This window comes from Aquila chrysaetos, chromosome 2 (genome assembly GCF_900496995.4).
Source record: "Aquila chrysaetos chrysaetos chromosome 2, bAquChr1.4, whole genome shotgun sequence".
Lineage (NCBI taxonomy): Eukaryota > Metazoa > Chordata > Aves > Accipitriformes > Accipitridae > Aquila > Aquila chrysaetos.
Window position 1 is genome coordinate 31,619,388 of NC_044005.1, and position 17,113 is coordinate 31,636,500.

At 40.8% G+C, this 17,113-nt stretch overlaps 1 long non-coding RNA gene across 1 annotated transcript in view; it reads left to right on the forward strand.

The window, feature by feature from the left end:
• Nucleotides 1-3,636: 3,636 nt before the first annotated feature.
• Nucleotides 3,637-17,113, forward strand: part of LOC115352925 — a 47,403-nt gene continuing 33,926 nt past the window's right edge. Inside the window, exons 1-2 of the long non-coding RNA XR_003927332.2 lie at nt 3,637-3,829; nt 10,618-10,784. This is a non-coding gene — a long non-coding RNA (uncharacterized LOC115352925). The remainder of the gene's footprint in view (nt 3,830-10,617; nt 10,785-17,113) is intronic.

Genomic DNA, 17,113 nt, shown 5'->3' on the forward strand with positions numbered 1-17,113 from the left:
TATTACCTTTCATTTAAGCAAAACTTTGCTTAAATTAAAGAAAAAAAACCCAAACTAACCCCCTCCAAAACCAAACCAACCAACCAACCAAAAAAACCCCAAACCCAGAGGCAAACCAAACAAAACCCTCCACTTTAGAGCCTGCTTCGTTTTCGTAGTTCAATGCATACACGCATATGTGGCGTAAAGTATTAGCTGGCACGAGTGTGAAATGATCAGATTACTTATGGATGGGTGGGAAGAGAGGCAGGAGCGCGTTTAGTTCAACGAGTGCCTTAAAATCGTGTTCTTTGCTGCCTGCTGGCATCCGCTGTTTAACTTCTGCTGGGACGGCTGTTCCCAGAAATAAACTTTCAAATATAAATAAACTTTCAGAATTCATAGGAATTAGCATGTTAGTGGATTTGCCGGGGCACCAAATTAAGTGGAGGCATTGCAGTCAGCTCCGGGAGCGAGCGGGCACGGCAGCAGCCGTTTTTGGGGAGGCAGCTGATCAATGCAACTCGCTTTCGGGCTTTTTTTTTAACCGGTTGCATAGAAATGCGCACTGTGAAATATCTCTTCGTATAATTGAAAATAAATCTATTTGAGAACTCTGCGATCCGTTCAGAGATATGCCGCCCATAGAGCAAAGTAGGAAGCATGACCGGGTAAGTTATTCGTAATTTTTTTTTTTTTCCGAGTTTAATTCAAGCGAAGCGCAGAAGCGGTGAGAACATGATATCCTCCCCCCCCTCACCCAGCTTTGATCGTCCCAGAAACACATTTTTATGCTTCCCACACAGGATAAAGGTGGCGATGCTTCCCTCATGACATAGTCTTCTCCTACGGGAGCATCTCAAGTGCAAAATTACTCGAGGCTGTTGGTGCAGATGTCAGCAACTTCTGCTGGCGTTTCTCTCGGCTTCTGCGGATCCCGAGAGCTTCCCAAGGCATTACCGACCGCCAGCAGGCTCCCTCCTCAGCTGGAGAGAGGGTCGCCCGAGGGGGTCGGTCATGTTTCGCCTCCGGTCATCAGTGAAAGAGTCGGCCGTGGCCGCTAAAGCTCCGTCCCTGCGCTCGCCTCTCCCGGAGGTGTCTCCCCCAGATGCAGAGGGTATTCGCTACTTTCCAGAAATGGTTCCCCCTTTCTGTTGCAGCCCTCGGTTCACGGTGTTCTTAGAGTTGCGGTACTTAAGATAGAAGGGGGCCTGGCTTAATTTTTATTTTTCAAAGAAAAAGCTCTGGGAAGCCAAACGGCGTGTTAGAGAAGACGCCTGCCGTGCGGCTAGCAGCGCCGACGGGGGGGGGGGGGCGAGCGGGTCTTGGCTTGTCCTGGACTCGTGTCGCACCTTATCTGGTGGCGAGAGCAAACTACGCGCCAGAGAAACTGCTGTCACAGGGGTTAAAGCGTTCCGCCGCGGTGAAATGTCCCGGGAATGTCTTCCTCCGGAGGCTGAGAGAAAGGCAGGAGGAACAGGGAGAGGCACCCCATTTATCCCGGGAAATACGGGAAATGCCAGAACCGAGGGACACTGGCTGCCATACCATACAGCCCCACAGAAACCTCTCTGTCCTTTGTGTGAAGAAAGGCTTTGTGCAAAGATCAAAAAGGACAGAAAAAAGTACCAATTAAACTTTCATCCCTAAATACCACTTGGTGAGTGCCCCGCGCCTCGCAGCTCACTCACTGGGAAAATACACTCACCCTCCATTGCAGTCCCCCTTTCCCTTCTCTTGTCATTTTTCTTTTCTCTGATTCCCTTCATCTTCTGGGGTTTTGTGTTTCTGGTTTGTCCCTGCATTCCTTTCAGGCCTACGATGCTTTTCTATACACTTTCTTCCCAAAGGCTACTTAATTCGCCCTCCAAACTGGTTTGCATTGACTTTTGCACGTCACCTTCAATTTTATGGTTAAGAGGTACTGAACTGTGCTTGAATGTTTTGGTTTGAAACTATGCTGTCTTGGGACAGGCATTAAGGTGTTGCTAGGAATGCCAGCACGAGACAGGCAAACTGGTGCCAGGCTGGTGGAGCGTACATACGCGTGTGCCCGGCTCTGGGCAGCCAGCTGCAGCAAGGCTCTTTGGTGCCATTGTAGAGACAGGCAATTTGAAGGCACCTTAGAGGGGACGTGGCAAACAAACATTACGATGCCTGTGGGCACAGCCCTTTTTCTGACACCCTTGGGCTTGATTTGTTAATTCACACCATCACCTTAGTTAGGCTCCTTTATGAAACATTGATTTTTGTTTTGTTCCCAAATTACTGGCTTGTTAGTAAATCAAACAGAAACATGCCCACTTAGGAAGAACACACAGAATAAATGAAAACATTTAAGCCAGAAGAAGGAGGCAAGTGAATGGTGGAAGCAGCGCCTAAAGCAAAGACTGTGTAACACTGGACTTTTTGATACTCTTTGAGCTGGGCGGCTGCAGCCTTGCCACAGTGTCTGGCAGGCGAAATGCTTGTTTACGTATATGTACATACGTGCATACATATATACAGTATTAAGCAGCACCAGAGCACAGGCCGGAGTACTGGAGCTCTGCTACCATTCCTGTCGCACTGTTGAAATGCTCCTTGGCAGCTCTTTGGCCCCATCACCCACCAGGCTCCCAGCCAGGGCTCAGCGCAGGGGTTACTGCCGCCGGGGAAATACATTGCCTCCTTCTTGTGGAGGCAGAGAGTGCTCACACATACGGAGGTGTGCTAGACCGCGGCAGCTGGCCAAGGCCCACTGGGGCACCTCAGCAGGGGCTGCAGAGGCAGCAGGCACCTCGCCTGGCAATTGCATGGTCTGGAGTCCTCTCCAGGAAGGCTGTTCTGCAGCGGGCTTTTAGCCACGGCCAGAAGGAGCACAGAACCATCCTCCAGTGCGCTAGCCTAGTAGTTCAAGTACTGAGGAAGACAGGTAGCTGCATGGAGGTCTCTCCTTTTAAGAGGTCAAGCACGACTGCTAGCAAAGAGTTCCTGGTGGGCAGCAGACTCTCGTCTACCCGCAGTTGATACACTTCAGATCAGCAGTTTATTTTATAGAGTAACTGCAGAGCTCTGTGAGGAGGGACTGTGTGTGAGTCTGTCTCCTCTCCTATCAGGGCTTTCCCCACAAAGGGGCAGAGGACCAGCCACCTCTCACCTGTGACCAGTACTGAGCTCACCTCTGCCCCGTCCTGTTGCGTGCTCTCCAGAGTAACCTGAAGGCCGGTTTTTACGATGATCTCTGAAGAGATTATCTTTTTTTAAGATAAAATTTAAAGTATGTTTGTTACTGTGGATTCTTTTGCTGTATTAATTTAAATAATTATCTTACATGTTTCACTGACATGGAGATAAAAATGAAGCCTGGGGACAAAACAATAAAGATAATAACAAGCAGATTAAATTTACTTCACATGTTAATTTTAAAAACACATATAAAAAAGTAACAATTATTTCAGAAGTGGTTAATGACTCTGGATTCATTCTTGGATGCTTTGCTTGCGATATCATGAAGACCTTGGTTAGCCCGGAAGTGTATTTTTATTACCAGTTTGAAAACATTTTTCTCTGTGCAAACATTGAGGACTCTTAAATAATTAATAAAGGCAAGGATGGGGCCCCACTTCCATCTGCTGCCTGTTCGCTCCTCTGTTTCACTTTGGGCAGCACTGACATTGTGTGCAGGAGCAAACCGCCGGTCAGAACATCTCTTTTTTACACTGAGAAGCGGGGATGCTGATCTTTGGGATGAAACCCAAGGCGTGCTTTCTGGAAACAGATGATGACTTCCGATCATTTCAAATCCTGTTTCTGCAGCTGGCACTTCTAGTCTGAGGGCTCACCCATCTGTTCAGTTAAGAGGCCAGAGGTACTGCTTCCTATTTCAGGGGCATGTGTTTCTTAGAGAAATATGTAGCTTTGGGTAAGTGAGGTGCATTTTTCTGCTTCATATAAACATTATGTTAATCCTGAATGGGAAGTGCCCGGTCAGAGCCTGCCTGTAGTCATATGGCTGTTGTTGAACGTGTGGCTTCTGTTATTCCTGGCTCTGCAGTTGGTGAACATGCTGTTCCTTCCACTTCCTTTGGTAATGGTCATCTGCACATTTTGAGGGTAATCCAGGGCACCACACACACACACTGTAGCCATTCTTAAAAAAAGGAATTCTTTGTCTTTCCTTCATGCATGCTTACATTTGCACACAATATTTGCAAGGCTTCATAAATGGAAAAGACATTTTCTGATTAACTTTATAAAGTGAAGGTACAGTGAATTCAGTTTATCTATCTACTTTAACCCCTTATATTTGGAGCAGAATGGGACGAACAATATCTCTGGGTTAGAATTTGAATTTGTACCTTTTCTCTTAATTGCTGTTATACATGAAGAAAAAAGAAATAAATGAGAAGTATTTGTAAAGATGTACGACATGCAAAGACCATCTGTGACATACATTTATTGTTATTCCAGAAAAGTACATGGTGCCAAGACTAATCAGTGTCTGGTCGTTTTGACAAGCAGAAATGTGTCACGGACGGATTGCCCAAAATCAGAATAATGCAAACCCATTTGTAACTCTCATATTTCACTGGGATTTTGAATGTCATGAAGTAATGAAAGTCTAACCTAGCTATAGTTTATTCATTGAAAGAAAAAAACATGGGTTTGCTGAATATTATTTAATCATCTGTAAGGCTGGTTGAAAACACTTACCAACTTCTAGAAAGAACAGTCATTAAACGCCTCTTATTAGAATCTTTTGTTTAGAATATTTTTAGCAGGATTTTAGTAGCAGCCAAGTAGACAGATTTGTGGTATCTATTTACATATCATTATATCGTTATTTAATACTGAGATTCTGCTAACACTCAGAGGTTTCAGAAAGAATTGGGTTCCTGTTTTGTTCAGTGCAATATGGACATGCTGAAGAATAATAGTTGATCCAGGGAAGCTTATAGTTTCTAGAGATTGTCGCTTTTTTTAAATCAAGAACACTATTGTCTATCACTAATAGTAATAAAATTTCATTTCAGATCTCACTTCAGCATTTATCATAGACATTTGTGGGTTTTTTTTTAATATTTTATACGTATATATATGTTTATATTTTGCTGATTTAAAAAGATCTAACTATTTATGTTGTTGAATCACTAGTTTTTACATTTGGAATTTGTTCTGTACTCCAAAATTCATCTCCTTTGGGGTCTCAGCCAAAACTTACACCAGTTGGTGGTAGACTTGGCCTCTGACTTTTTTGTAGTCGCATTACTACTCATCTCCAGCAAAAGATGGGGCTGCAAGTATTTTTCTCCCTCTTTATTAGCCCTTTGGTTTTTTTGGTTTTTTTTTCCCTTCAGTAGTTATGTGACTACATTTTCTTACCGTGAAAAGTATCTACCACAACACTGATTTACTGTAACTCCATGCTATGCACTGCTGAAAACAAAACCACTTCAGTAACTGTGTCTCAGATACGGAAAGAATGGGCAAGGGGCAGAGCTGAAAGTAAATGGCTTACATTTTTCCTCCTCCGAAGGCAATGGCGAGCACCAGCCTTATTCCTCCTGCAGAGGGAAGGGGCTGTGGACAGTTCGTGACATCATGGAATGATGCCTGAGGGTGCCTGGTTTCGCTTGGTGTCTAGTGTTGTGTTAGGTGTGAAGGGGTGCTTGGTAAGACTGCTTCACTCTGCTTGAATCAGCCAAAAGCAAGACTTTTCCACGTGCACATCCTTTGCAACAAAAAGGATCATTTGAATTCAGAATTATTAAAAAACCCATCCTTAGTTGGGTTCATCACTCAGCTCTGCTTGGGCAGACGGCTGGAGGGCAGCTACGGATAAGAGGGCAAATGCAAAGAAGCCACCTGCACATCGATGTGTAGAACGATGGTTTCCTTGCAGTGTAATGGCTTAGTCTGGACAGCTGTGTATAGCCACAGATTGCTTCTGTTGGTGAAATATGCGGTTACCTTTGGCGGTGAAACACTGCTTTTCAGAGGAATGTTTAATATTAAGGGTAGATGTTTTTACGGTCCTCTGAGGATGTACTGCAGGCTTTTCGTATTTTATGCTCTACGGCCAGTCTTTCTTGTGGCATATTAGCAACATGTTGGGTTTGCCTTTTGTGAGGCTGCTCTTTGTCTGAGCTGTTTCAGTGTGCATCGGTATAAGGGGAGACGAGCCTGGTTTCTTTTGAAAGAGCATAAGTTTGAGAGGAGAACACAAACAGTATATTAGCCTCTAACTCTACCAGCTCCAGTCAGTTAAGAAAGATTTATTATATGGAGAGTATTCAGCACAATGTTGGAGTGAAGAATTAATTTCTTTAAAACTTGTTCGAGTGAGTAGTAATTTTGAGCCACCAGAGATTTCTGGGTTAGTCCCTTCTGTTTTTATTAATTTTATTTTCTTCTTTTAACACTGTATTCTGTCTTGGTAAATGGGTCTTAAAAACTTATTCAGATCGTGACATCAAAAGAGAGGAAATATTTTCCCCTCCAAAACAGCAGAGACTAAAAGATAGAAAAAACAATGCTTCTTTTATTTTAAAAAGTCATGCCGAATGATGAATACAGATTTTCACTTTGGTGCAAACTTTTTTTCCTGTCAGCTATCGATAGTTTGAAAGAGATATAAAATATTTTGAAATAAGAAGCAGTGCAGAAATTAGTGGCCGTGCATTTTTTTTTCCCATTGAGAGAATTTTTAAAAACAGATGTTGCTGTAACCCTTTGCAATAGAAGTCTAAGGTACTTTATTTGCATGTAGATGGCGTATTTTTGTAGGACTAGAATCTCTCTGAACTGCTAAGTTCAGAACTGTTTAGAAAAATATTAAGAGTTACACGGGTTATGATAGAATTGTTGGAACTGCTTAGGATGACAATGTTTACCTTGATGTCTCTGAGACTCACACCCTGTAAAGGATTTAAAGGCCTTAAAATCGTACGCTTTGTTCTCAGATTTTTGTTTTAATTCCTTCTGGTTTAACTGATATTTATTTCCCTTCTTTTGACACGGTTGTCTATGTTGGCTCTTAAAATCTTACTCAGATCATGATATCAAAAGAGAGGAAGTATTTTCTTGTATCTTCCAGCTTGGCAGAGAGATCGGTTAATTCTTAAAATGTGAGTGTGGCATGGGATTTGAAGTTCTTCTTTTGTTACCTCAAGTATTATCAGCATTCACTGTCCCTGAACTACACATTTATTTGTATATATCACGACTTTTGCTACTGTGACGTATGTAATTTCTTTTTGTAGTAACAATTTTGACACAAATTGATTATTGTTAGAAGAGTAAATAATAGATTTTTTATTTATATCTGAACCAAAAATTGAAGCATCTTATTTCAATTTGATCACAAATTAGTTCTTTTGTTTTATCCTCTGGGTTTTTTTCACATCATAGTTTTAATTAAAAAATAAACAGAATTTTGAATTGAAAATGTGGCCAGTTTCATTTTGAAAGCATCAATAAACCCCCCTGCTTTTCTGAAATGAAACATCTGATTTTGACATATTCTAATATTACTACTAGTTAAAGATAGACAATCTGAATCTCTTCACCAGATTTAATCTTACTTTGTAGAACATCTCCCTGCAGTTCTATGTTCTGAATAATTCACTATTCATAAAAAATAAAGTTCCTCAGTTGTTTTTGCAGTTTTATGCATTTGCTTATGTCTATGAAGTAAGTTCAGTAAGAAATGTTTACGTATATCAGTCGATATAGTAGGTGGTTCTAATGCACAAAGTAAAACAGGCACCCTGAACTTTTAAACTTGATGTGTCTGAAGCAGTCAGTATCTGTCAAGATGGAAAAATTAAATCACTAAGGGAAATTTTATTTTTCAAAACTGTAGAGAAGTAATTAACAGGACATAAAAAATATCAAAAGCTTCATTTACGTCTTAAGGGTCTCGTAGCTATGAAGTTAAAGGGAGAAAAAATATGGGAGAGACAGGAAAACATGGGTGAAATATGACAGACAGGGACAAATCAATAAATGGAAAGGGCCAGTCACTGAGGAAGCCTTGAGCTTCCCTGGCAGATGCCCCTTCACTTTTCCTTTCCGAGCAAGCTCAGGCCCGTACAGGGGTGGACATTTGCTGGGGTGGCTGTGCACCCTGCAAACGGTTGCCCATCGCCAGACGCCTGACAGCCCTACCCCAATGGGCAGCGCAGGCTGCTGGGAGGGGACAGGGGCTTTTGGGAGTGTGCTTGATCTGTCGGGGAGGCTACCGCTACACCTGTGTTGGAGAAACCACATTGCTTCTCCACTGGCGGGTGGGCCTGGAAAGAAAAATTTTTGGTTGGCCGTGTTTGAAAAGGAGAATTGAGAACATTGTCTCTAGGCAGGTATTAGGATAACAGTTCCCTGATACCCTGGTTACTTAACGAGGCCGGACCTGAAGCCAAGGGGACCTCTGAGTAAGGCTGGAGCCTTACTTAGCAGACAAATCAATGATCAGGACAAACAGGTTAATCTGTAGTTAACGCTTGTGGGACTCAAGCGTCCACAAAGCCAAGTACTTTTTGTTTTTCAGCTGCCAGTGGCAGGCGTTGCAGTCTCACATTTTTTTCCATGGATTTGGCTCTCCAAGATATCTGCTTTTATTAGCAGCAGTTGATCTCTCTGTAATGAGGTGACCACATTATGGCTTTGTCAAATTTCTTCCCAAGAATGGTACTTCATGTTCAGATTTTCTGTTTATGTCACACAATATCACACAAAGAGCTGCTACAAGCCTCAGAAGTTGATTTATTGCAAGTGCTTCTTGCTGAGAAAGATTATTTTTATTTTTTGTGAATATGCATCTTTTTAACTTTTACAGGGGAAGATTACATTCTCGACTTTTTTTTTTTTTTGTTTGTACTGCAGCCATTTAATTAACATTAATTTGTTAAATTAGAATTAAGAATGTCTTCCAGGAAATGATGCTAAAGGAATGCTTAAATGTACTTTTTTAATGTTTCTGATCCAAATGCTGGCAATTTCGTAAAAGAACATTAGTAGGAGGTCCATTCTTCAGTTTTATAAACATTTTTTCACCTCACTAAGGCCCACAAGACCTGGGATAAGGCCAATGTAGACCAAAACCAAGTTGGCTGATACATGTGCAGAACTGAAGGCCAATATAAATGCATCTATGAAATATATGTGTATGAAAAATCTAGGGAAAACAGTTTGAAGAAGACCACCAACAAATAGATCACACATGGACATTTCTTTCATGTGCATGAAAGAGAATCATGGCAGAGATGTTTAGACAGTTTTATTAGTAGATTGTAATATACTATATAGCAGGAGAGAAACCAGTGTTTTACAGCCATGTCCAACCTGAGAGATGTAAAAAATAACCTATTATGGCACACGCAGAGGAACGTATTAATTTTTTAAAGAAGAAGTTTTCATAAGTGAAGCAATTGTTACAACACAAGAAATATATATCTAAATTTATGACGTTACTTTGTGGTATGTCTCTGAAGAATTGTTTAATCGTTTAGCAAATGCTATAAACATTTGCTAAGCTAAACTGATTAAATACATGTAAGCTATGACTATGAATGCTGTACTTCATCAGAAGATTTTAATAATGCATTAGGTTCTTGAAAGATATCCCAAATATAAGAAAAAACCCACTTCCATCTGGTAGGTAGAAAATGAAAGTGTTGTTAGTAAAAGACCCGGGGGCTGTAACCCATAGTCATGTTCACGTGAGTCGTTCTGAAGTCTGTGACAGTAAGCACTGTTCTGCCATAGCAAGGGTTGCAGATCTGCACTGTTTATGAGCATTAATTCTGTACTCCAGCTTTCAAAGGGAAATGTCACACTAATGCCAGCATTTATTGGTATCCAGCAAAATTTAGAGACAATGAGTCCTTGCTCTTTCAAAATCAAACACTCTGTGAAGCAATTCTTTCCGCAGAAAGGGATTTGATCTCATTGTCGCATCTGGCATATGCAAAGCCACATCTAACTGTTTTTTCCTTGCTTCCAGGAGAAAAAAGCCCAAATGCAAAAAACCCAAACAAACAACCTCCCCTCACAACCCTGGCTACAAAAAATATATTGTGCTGCAGCTGTCCCTCCCTTGCTGAGTTTCCCTGTTCTGTCCTTTGTTGTTGGAGATAGATAATGCTTTCTTTTCATTTTGAATAATTATTAGATACGTATTCTAAGTTTTTTTTTTCATAATGACCAACTATTAGTTTATTTGAAATTCTCTGTTCAAGTTTAATGACATTTAAGTTTCTTGTTTGTAACTTTGCAATTCAACTGTCAGTAAAAACTCAAAATCCAAACTGGATAATTTCATGGGGGCATATGTAATACTGAGTTAGCTAAGTTAATTTTCTCATTAGGAAACACAGTGATAAGATATCATTTTGCAGGTTTTTGAAGAAAGTAGAATATATATAGTGTATTTCATAGTATAAGTTTAGCCACATACTTCAAATACAAGATGATGCCCTAATGATGTCAAGCCATGTTGGATGTGATGCACGTGCGTGCCGTTGACAGGTAGAAACTGTAATGATTAAAATGGGAATGTTGGCTCTTATTCTCTGGGGAATATTCATTACCAGCTTATTTTGGACTGCAAGCTTATCTGATAATTTAGAAGTTAATCACCTTTGGCTTTCTCTGCAGATAATACAGAAGGCAAAGGAGTAATCTCATTCAGACGTGCTTCACTGAAAACAGAGGGAACCAAGTGAGCCCAGCTTTCTCTTAACTCGGGAAACCCTCGCTAGCATGGCTGATATCTGACAGAGGGAAGAAGACGATTTAGGACATGACAGTCCTCTCTTCCATAAGTAAGTGCCTTTACTGGTCTTGTGCCTGCGACCCCATTTGCTGTTTCCTGCCATGCCGGGGTGACCCAGGGAATCTGGCTGGTCATGAATATCCTGTCTCCACAACTGGTAGGAAGCAAAGCATGGCTTTCCATTGTATGTAAAGCTGAATTCCACACACCACCGTGCATGTGAGTTATGGAAAAGGCAGTTGAATGATTTTGCATTGAAAGCTGAAATCAGGGTGGTGGTATAGCATCAGCCAGGTGACAGTTTTCATATCCATGGTAGGGATAGATCAGATAATAATGGGTAAAGGAGCAGTCAGGAAAGTTAGAGATGAATCTACAGGTGTTATACATGTAATGGCGGATTGGAGGAAGTAGTCTGTACATGTCAGTGTATATACATGCATTGGCTTTTTTGTGGGGGTGTTTAAAAAACTGATATATGTACTTAAATAAATATATATATCTACACATCATATATAGACAGGTATTTATAAAGTCTGGAACCTACAAGAGTAAATATGATGGGTTACCTGAAGGGTTTCAGCTTGTTAAGGATAACAGAGCAAAGAGCATGCAGTGAAAATGTTAGCACTGAAAATTTTAGGGGCAAATTCAAAAGTATTAGCGTTGTAGTTGAGGCCTATTTCTACAAACTTTTGCTGGAACAGCAGTTGGTTGCAGATGTAATTTTTTATGTCTGATATTGCTGTGGCAACAAGATGTCACCTGGAGTTTGGAAAGAGAAGCAGCGAACTGTTGGCAACAAGGGTGAGACCAAGTGAGGAAAGCACAGAAAAAGGAAGAGGCAGATAATGAGGTGTTGAAAAAAGATGACAAGTGGGATACAGGAGGAGAGAAAAGGCAGGGAAAAGCGAACTGGCTGGATAAGCTGTATTTGTTTCTTCTTTTGCCTGCTTGTCATTTGAAGCATTGATCTTATTCTGCTCTACTCAAATGCTTTGAGGCTTTTGTCCAGGGAGGAGTTACAAGGAGTGGGCAGACATGGTGAATATTTATTGATTTAACTGGAGTATAATATTGTTAACAAGGCAAAAGCCTTTTAGCTACATGGCAAAGAAGCAGGATTAAATAAAATCCCAAATCCTCTCTGGCTGCAATATCAATCCCAGATCAGCCTCAGAGATGAAGAGTTGTGAAAGGATTAAAAATAATCAAAAAATAAAGATTAAAATAGCTAATATTGACATCCTGTTTAGATACAGAAGCACCAATTGAACTGCTTGTTCTTACAGCTTGTTTGTGTAGCCAGTCCTTCAAACAGACAGCCAGGGGCCAAATGACTATTGAAAAATGCATGGAAGAGCTGAAAGAAAAGCCAGTCCGAGGATGTGGGCTTTTCCCTCGCTGCTGCTCTCTGAGCTAGGAAAATTGCTCTTTATTCAAAAATTTCCTCATAGCAGCTAGTTCCCAGAAGCCAGGAGAAGAGACCCGCTTTTGAGAAAGAAGGATAGGACTCATCTATCGAGAAATAAAGGAGAGAGCTTCTTAGGGAAAAGTTTATCTTCCTCCTTCCAGTATCTATTCAGTGTTCATTGTGCAAGTGTGTGGACACTTCTTCAGTCTCTGTGGGTGGAAATGCACTGACAAGTCTCAAGGACAGCTCTACTCTCCCATTTTTCAGAGCAGTGCCCCTCTTCATTCCTGATGGAAAGTGGCTTCTTTTTTTGGTGTGCACATATTTTTGCTTTTATCTGGAAGGTACTACTACTTCCTCTCTGTGACACCATCATTAGAAAAGTTGTCTAGAAGGTGCTGTGTTACTAGTGCTGGGAATAAGTGCTTCTGCTGTGAATAGCTGCCATGTAGTTTATTAGCAGAGATTTCTCTTGGGAATGTCTCTGACACCCCATGACTTGGCTTTGATGGAGTCCTTTAGAAGAGGCACTGAATTACACTGAAAGGATAAAGAAAGTGAGGAAAATAGTTATTTAATATTGCAAGAGATCTTCTCTGTGTGTGTATTTAGCTACAGCGATACAAAAAGAAAGGAAAAGAAAAGTATTTTAATGATTTTTAAGCATTTTGGAACTTTGTTGTCGTCTCACGGGTATGACAGAAAGACTTGTATTCTCTCTGCTTCGTATATTGTACACGAAATTGGTAAACAGGGATGTAGTTCCACAATACTCTGCCTTTAGGGGCAAAGCCAGATTAAACGGTCCTCTGTGTTCCGCTCCCCATCCCCACCGCATGCTGTTGGTAACTCGTTATCCTGCATTACTACGCACCCCCACGCGCACCATGGCTCGTGAGGCCACCCTGACATGATCTGAAGGGATCCAGGTTAAAAATAACACTCCAGAAGGGCTATTTTCAGCAATCCGGTTTACCCTGTGCTCCCACAAGCAGTTGTTGTGGCATAGCTGGAGCGGGGAAGCTGCAGCGGAAGATGAGGACCACGCAGCCGGAGGTGGGAAGGAGCAGCTGATGCCAACATCTTGTGGCCCGGCGCTGGCAGTCCCAAATGCAGGGTGGACTCTGCTGCCATTAACACCTTGGCAGCTATGGGTTTGATCCTGTTCTTGCTGAAAACAATAGGCTTCTTTCCACCGGTGTTAACCAGGGGCAGGAAGGAGCTGGTCTTCTCCTCACTTCAGCCTGCTAAAACTGCAAAGGTCGTTTGTTGTCAGATTTTTTTCTCCGGGAATACTTTGCTGTATCTCTCCTAATTAGTAGTTCTACAAGTATTTTACATGAACCACTCTTTTCCACATTTGCATGTTCGACTGCTTGTGTTGACTGCATATTCGCATGTAGAATTAGAAATCTGCAGTCAAAAAGTAGCAACTGAGAATATTCTGCCATAAACCAACACAAAATTCGCATGTGATTTGAGTGCTCAACTAAAGCAGATGTCCTTAAAAATTAATAGAAGTTTTTGGATGTGTTTAAGATATTTGAAATCTCAGCTCAGTGGGTTTTCTATGTCAACAATTTTTTTTCTGTTTCTGAATTACAAAATTGACTAGATAAAAAGAATTTATAAAATTATTTTTTAAAATAGGTTTTAATTTACAGTTTTAAAAATTTAAAAATAAAGCTTTTGGGCATATTCACTCAGACACTTTTAAATTAACTGAATCTATTTTTTGAAATGTTTATTCCCTTGACGTGGGACTCATGTCTTGCATGTCACTTAAGTGGCACATGACAGAGTATTTTTATAATATTAAAACTGAAAATATTTATGTATAGTCCACTTGGCTGAGAATAGAAAGCTTGTGAAGGTGTGTAAGAACAGGAAACATGAATTCATCCAGTTTGAGTAGGCCCTTAGTAAGCAATGCTTGCCCTCCAAGCTGACAACCTGGACAGATTTAGAAACCACTGTAAAATCAAAAGCTTTGGGCCCAAAGAAAAAGAAGCAGAGGGAGATGTATCTCATCTCATTGAGTGTTAAAAGCCACATAGTCTTTTAATTTTTACCTGCTCAGTTATTTAGTATGAAAATACTGCTTGTATTTATCTTGTTATAAATTAAGAACTGCCATAACTTCCAACTACTTCCTGTCTCATGGTCTTGTGGTACAAGGTCTGGTTACACCTTCTCTTCTGGACCTCAACTGTATTCATTCTCGAGCTTCAATTCATAAAACTCTCCTGAATCATTTTGATACCAATAAATCCCTTCAGCTAGTCTCTGCCCTTTATCTATTGTTGTGGAGGAGTGTGGTTGTTCACAGGCACATCCAGCACTGGGATCCAAGGAGGTGAAATTTCCTTCTTGTGGTTGCATCAGCTGTCTCCTCCACGTTGACCTGTTTCACATTTTTTGCACAGCAGCCTCTTCTCCATGGAGAGGCAAATTGCCTTGTCTCCCCAGATTGGCATCAGGTTGCTCATGTCTGCTCTGTTGGATCTACAACAGCTGTAGCCTCCTGATGATATGTATAGAGCAGTCAGAAACTGATCCTGGGGATCAAAAACCAGTAGGTCTTGTGTTTAATAGGTGCCAACCTACACGGGGATGAATTTCCAACTCTCTGACCACCTGTCACTCCTATCAAGTGCCATGGGAGTTAACAAACCTTACAGGATTTGGCCCAGGAATAATGGGAGAAATTTGTAAAATGGGTTGTCAGATGCGAAGTTCCCCATGCAAACTGTTACCAGTTTGCAAAGTTGTGCGCAGAAAAGTTGAGATGCTGACAGAAAACCTGATCCTTTTGCTGCAAAACTGACTGGGTATCAGTGTAGGTATCAAAATAATTTCTACGGTGCTTCCATTGCATGTCAGGTTGTTTAATGAGAAAATTATTTTAAAGCTATACTAAAAGTAAATTCAAACAAAGAACTGCTGGTAAAATTATTAAAGTTGCAGTTGATGTGTTTTATTATGCTTGGAAAAATGTTAACTGACATTCCAGTAAAAATGGGGTTCATTTTACTGTTTTGTCATTATTGGTACTAGGATACATACAGCTTCAGCGGTGAGAGAGTTTGCTACTTTTCTTAGTGCAGATGTTATTTCATGCAGGGAGCAGAGATATCGGAAGTTATACTTCCGTGGACTATTAAGTATATATTAATAGAAGGATCATGTTTTTTTTTTTTAAAGGAGGATAGTGGGCCAGAAGTGGAAAGTTAAGCATCTTACAAGTATGGTCAAAGACAGAGGTCTATGATGTTGCCGTTTTGATGAGGCTGTTACAGTGCCAGTAATCTCTGCAAAAATAATCTGTTGACAGGCAGTCACAAAAATGAACAGAAAGAAGCCAACAATCAGTTATAAAATACTGCTTCTAAAAACACATTTCTAACACTGATCTGTTCATTCAAAATGGCAGCAGAGGCTAAGCTCATCTGAGATCGATTCTGATATTGAGAATTACTTGGAAGAAACTTTGAATTTGGCTTTTAAAATTAAGAGAAGAAAACTTCACAAAGTAAGTGCTAGTGATCAGGAATGGCTCTTGAGTTCTGAGATGATTTACTGTAAAGGTAGGAGATGATACTGACTATCAGTTTAAAATATTTTGGGTTTTTTTGTAACAAGTGACATTCCTGATTCCCAGAAGCATCTCAGAAGGAGCTCTGCAGCAATGTAGGTATGATTCAGCAGAGGTGTGGAGTTCCTGGTCAGATAAAGCAAACTAACTTTAATGCAGCTCAGGTATGGTCATCGTCATGATTATTTATACTCTGAATTTCAACATCGCACTTCACTTTTCTTTGCTAAAACCTGTGACCCATCTTCCTTAGTTGCACGTGCCTCCCTTGCCCCAGTTTCCTTCCTGGAAAGAGGTGACTAAGTGTTAAAATAGGTGACTGTAAGTGTATCTAGATGCTCGCAGTCAAATCCAAGCTACCCACTACATGCAAGCTGACTTGCAGCCTGAAGCAAGCCAGCTGGATCAGGAAGCAGTGAAAAATCCACCAGGGGAAAAGAGAGAAGGGGAACAGAATTGGTCTAGATCAAATTCAAACTTCAGAGCATACACAGGCTGTGTTCCTGTTCATAGAAACAATCTGAACACCCATGCGAACATGGGTCATTAAAAATATGGATATAGTCTATGTATCTAAAAACCTAACTCAAACCTAACAGAGACTTTTAACTTAAGAGAAGAAGGTTTAACTTTCTCAGCTTATATGAAGTTATTCATACTTTGTTCTCAAAAGTAAAATCCAATGACACTTTTCTTAGGCTTCATAAATAGAGACAGATCTATATGCAAATGTCCTCTTGTAACTAATCCTAGAGCCCTGTGTCTGCCAAACTGCCAGAACTTCACCCAACAGCTACAAGGCTTGGCAGAGCAAGACATACACACACACACACACACACACACACACTCTCATATATATATATACATATATATATATATATAGGTTTACAGAACATTCTGCCATCATGTTATTCTGTGGTCTGGAAAAAAGTGATGCTTGAAAGTTTATGAGATGTTACTAGGAAACTCTTGAATTATAATGTAGATATAGTCTACCACAGAAATTAGAAATAATTCACAAAATATTAGAGCACAATAGGTCAACGACTATATTTCTCATGCATTGGTGAGATGTACAAAGTAAGAGATGAAACAATTTATTTGCAAGAATACTGAAAATGTCTACCTTCTGTGGTTTTCTGATTATCGGGACAAGCTATGATTTCTGACAGGGCCAGATGGAGCTGTGGTCTGGACTGGCAGCACAGATCCTCGTCAGCAGTACAAAGGCCTCTAGTCTTGTTAGCCTTCATCTCTTGCAAAGCTTGCATCAGCCCTCTCTGCTGATCCACGCAGCCAGCTCTTGGGAGACTGGGCTGCGTTACTAGTTTTGCTAGTTTGGAAAAAAGTCAGCTAAGCTCTCTACACC